The sequence below is a fragment of the Humulus lupulus genome, chromosome 3 (assembly GCF_963169125.1).
Source record: "Humulus lupulus chromosome 3, drHumLupu1.1, whole genome shotgun sequence".
NCBI classification, from domain to species: domain Eukaryota; kingdom Viridiplantae; phylum Streptophyta; class Magnoliopsida; order Rosales; family Cannabaceae; genus Humulus; species Humulus lupulus.
In genome coordinates, this window is record NC_084795.1 from 66,290,252 (window position 1) to 66,295,315 (window position 5,064).

A 5,064-nucleotide genomic window follows, 5' to 3' on the forward strand; every position below is an offset into this window, starting at 1 on the left:
AACTTATGCAAATTATTCGTGTTATCATGTCTGATACGATTATGACACGACACGATTATTAAATGGGTCAACACGATTATGACACGACACGATTAAGGTAAACACGAACATGACACGATTATTAAAGTTGTCAAAAACTCAAACATGAACACGACACGATTATTAAATATGTCATGTTCGTGTTTACATTAATCGTATCATGTCGTGTCGTGTTGTGTCCCTCCAATGCCAGGTTCTTTACCTAGCCACTTCTTTGCACCACTTCCACAAGAACAATAGTCTTAATCTGTAAGACTTTATCTATTTTATCCAGAATTCCACTGGCTTTTCCTTACACATTAAGTTTCACTGAATTTCCCAGGTCTCCTCACCCAATCCGGTATCGTAATCGTCACACCTTTTTTTAACATTGGCACCAGTAACACCTTGTGAGGCTCTACCCATGCTGGGGAAAGGTCAATCGGTAGGCCCCTGGCGTAATCCCTATTAGGATCTCACAAATATATCAAATCTAAAGTCAAATCCCTCTTTCCTTTTCAAACCATCTTGTCCTTGTTAGCTCATGGACTTATGGGGGTAGATTTAGCTCTTCCTCAACCCGGCCAATGGGCGCATAGTCCTGGTGGTGCGTACAGTGTATGGTCGAGATATAATATTCAGGCAGGGGCCAATCTCCCCCTCCATCTTTATTTTAAGGGCATCGCAAATTACTTCAACGTTGCTCATTTTCAAATAACCGCAAATGGATACTTAATGCTCTCAGCATTATTTATACTTTATCATAATCAAGCATGGATTACTGCTACTCCTCATGAGTTCCATTACTAAGTCGATTTGAAATCGAATCCAGGCCATAAAGGTACTGGGTTATTCTACTTCTGTCACCGAGAGAAGACCAGGGTGTTCCTGACTGAGCCCACGTTTAGGAACAACATGGGAAGTTATAATAAGGAGTATTTTCTAACAACTTCCTTGGTGACAGACAATCAAGCTTTCCAACAAGCAGGTAATTATTTTATTCTACGAGGTTACATTCTTCGTTTTTCCTTTTTTCCCTTGGCCTCATTTTTTCTTGCATTTAGGACCATGGGATAGACCCATTCCTACTGTGGAGATGACCAGGCAAGCAGTGGTCTTAGATCAACATCCCTTTGAAGCAAAGAACTATACACTGCTCATAACTGATGAGAATCTGAGGAAATTTGGTTTGCTTGATACCCACCATGCCAATGAAGAAGGCATTGCTGGTGGAGGAACTGCTGAGGAAGGAGTTGAGGAAGGACTGAGGTGTTCTGATCAGTCTCAAACGACCCCTATCCCTCAGAGGAGGACAACAGAGATCAACATAATGGAACAAGGTAATGCTCCTCACCCTTGAGACTCAACACCTTCTGTTTACAAAGGAAAAATGCAAGAAAGTGTTGGAAGTGGAGGAGGAAGAGCCCATGTCTTCTGACGATGAGGAGGGGATTCCACGTAATATAGTATTCCATTTTTTTTTTGTACGTTGTGGTGGTAGGCTGTTTTGAAAAGTTTTCTGAGTCATATAACATTTTGTATAAGTGTACTTATTTGTATATTTCCATGATCTAATACACTTGCATTTTTTAACTACAGCCATGTATGATTCAGAGATGTTCAATCTCTATGCTTGAGTTGGCAGCAAAGCAGCAAAGGAGTGATCCTCCTACTTGTGAATCTTCTGTTGCTCCTTCGACGGAGCCTTCTAGCCAACCGTCAGACACTCCTCCTGTTGTTGCTCTTGAGTAGCAGGACACCCCGTCCCTTGCCTACGAAATGGATCCTCTCGCAGACGAAAAAGAACAAGTGAAGAAGAAACTAAAGGCAACGACTTGCTCAATCTCTTCCCGGGTCTAGACCATTGTTCAACACTCATCGAGCGTTGGTGCTATCTTCAAGCATGGAAACGTGTCAGTCGACTCCACCCTTGGACGAGCACTGTCCGAGATCCTTTCAGTGAGTTTCTCCCTATTTTCTTTTCAATTTTTTCTTCCAAGTCTTATACTAATCTATTCCTTTCATGTGCTTCATCCCATCTTGCCTTGTTTCTATAGGATGTTATTACTCTCACCAACACCCACGTTGAAGCATTCAAACTCGAGGAGGCCTTGAGGAAATTGTAGGATGTCGTGAAACACTTTAAGGACAGCCACACTCTCCAGTTTCAAGTAGCTCGAGAATTGTAGAAGGACTTCGATAGAAAAAACACTGAGATCAATAATAAAATCAAAGTGATCAAGGTGCTCGAGTAGTCAGGGGAAAAACTCGAGCGCCAACTGGAGGAGCTTGAGGAGAAGAGGAACAGTCTCGACGTTTGTGTTAAAGAACTTGAGGTCCATCAACTCTAGTCGGCAAAGGGGAAAAAGCTTCTCAGGAAGAGCTTCACCGTGAAAAGGAGTCTCACTCCTCGAACATGGCCATGTTTAAGAGTGCCACCTTCAATTGTTTTTTCATGTTCTGGAAAAAAAATAAGGAGGCCAACTTTGACTACTTCCTAGCTCATCTTCACGACAAAGAAATCACCAAGTGCATTGTTCGTGAAGCGGAGGAGCTTGCTGCTGCTGCTGAAGAAGACCTTGTCACTCTTGGAGTCAAGAAAGAAGAGCCTGAAAAGGAAGATGTCGAGGTAGTGGAGCCTTGAAGAGGGCATCTTATTATTATTTTTTATTTCACCTTGGACCTTAAGGTCCTTGGTGCAAAAACAATGACTCGACAAGCAACTTTTAGTCTAGGATAATATGTGTGACTATTTTTACTCTTGCTTTATTTATATTATATATTGCTCGAATGATTTTATTTTCATATAACAATTGCATTGATATATAAAATTTACTCTATTTCTTATTTCAAATATTTAGAACATCTTGGTTTTTTTATATGTCCTCACTGGACGAAGCACAATAATTTATAAATTTTTGAAAATTTTATTACTCAGTTGTGCTATTATAACTTATTTATATATGTACGATCATGTATACCCTATATACCCCCAAGTGATCGAGGAGGTTAGTCCAAGGTCACTTACAAAATAACCAGACTTGCTCGAGCTAACACAGCTGCTCAAATATTGTATCATATAGCAATATGCTTGGATCTTTTGTTTAAGAATCACACATGTTAAGTAATACTTGTTTAATAAAAAAAATTGGCAATAATGAGTGTGTCAACACACTCCCTTGTATATTTCTCGTAACAAAATGGACAAAACATGTCTATTGAATTTACAAATTCTACGAGTAATGCATGTTTTTGAAGAAAAAAACATAAAGAATTGAATTAAACTAGGTTATTGGTCATTTATTAAGGGAAAAATGTGCATGTTAACCGTATAACTAAAAAAAATTGTTTGCGTAATAATTGGTGTAAAAAACATGGGCAATACGTGCCTTACAAAAAAAAAAGCAATTGGGAAATAATCATGTCTTTACAAGTAGAGTGGATTAAGAATAATGTTGGTCAGATTAAGTGGGAAAAACGTGCCTTCGACCAGTATTCATTCATAATACTTTCGCAAGTGTTCACCATTCCAGTATCTTGCAATTAGTTCACCATTTAGTCAATCAAGTTTGTATGTTCTTAGTTGTAGTACTTTTACGATCTGCAGAATCCCTAGTGTTTTTGGAACACTTGTCGCAATATTAGATCTCATGGGACAAACTTTCTATTCTTGACTCAAGAATTGAAGTATTTGGCTACTATTTGCTGGTAAGCAGCCACTCGCAATTGTGCCGTTTCTCTTTGATCCTTGATCATGTCGAGGCTTTCAGCTATAATTGGTGGTTTTAATCATGTTCATACGTACTTCTCCGATGCGATGGGGGGGGGGGGGGTTAACTCAACCGGTATCATTGATTCATATCCATAAGCTAGGAAAAATGGAGTATGTCCAGTTGAGGTTCAAGCAGTGGTTCGATATGACCATAAGACTTCCGGAAAAATATCTGACCAAGTGCTTTTGGCTTGCTTGAGACTCTTTTTCATCCCGTTAACAAGGCTTCGTACTCCACCTCATTGTTTGAGGCACTAAAGCCAAATCTTAGTGCGCAATGAACACGATATCTTTCAGGTGTGATAATTATAAGTCCAGCTCCAGAATTATGCTTGTTAGAGGTTCCATCTACAAACAACCTCCAAACGGGCCAGTTTTTTTTCGTTATCTTCATAGTTTTTTGCTTGCTCACCCTCTTCTTATATTCCAGTACATTCAGCAATAAAGTCTACTAAAGCTTTCCCTTTGATAGCAGTCATCAGCTGGTAGGTAATATCATACTGCCCGAGCTTGAGAGCCCACTTAAGTAATCGGCCAGATGACTCTAGCTTTTGCAGAACTTGCCTGAGAGGTTGATTGGTTAAAACTGTGATTGGATGAGCTTAGAAGTAGGGCCTTAATTTTCTTGCTGCGAGCAACAAATAGTAAGCCAATTTTTCAATTAATGGCACCGTGATTCTATCTCGACCATCTTTTTTCTAATATAATATACCAAAAGTTGGGTCCAATCCGTTTCTCGTATTAGGGCTGCACTAACAACATATTAATTGGCTGCTAGATACAAGTGTAGAATTTCCCCCTCAATTAGTTTTGACAAGACTAAAGGTTGAGTCAAGTGTTTCTTAAGTTTTTGGAAAGCAATTTCACAAACCTCCATCCATTCAAACTTGTTATTTCCTCTTAGCAAGTTGAAAAAGGGTACGCATTTGTCAGTGGATTTTGAGACAAATCCACTAAGGGCTGCAATCTGTCCCGTTAGACTTTGTACTCCCTTTATCTTGGTATGGGATTTCATATCGATCAACGCTTTGATTTTTTTTCGGGTTAGCTTCTATAACTCTTGCGTTGACAATGAAACCAAGACACTTGCTTGAACGAGCATTTTAAAGGGTTAAGATTCATATTGTAATGCTTAAGGATGACAAAGCATTTTGATAGATCCTTCACATGCCCCAACCTCTTTTGATTTTACCAGGATGTCATCAACATAGACCTCCATGTTTTTGCTTATTTGGTCTTTCAACATCATATTTATTAGTCATTGATACGTAGCA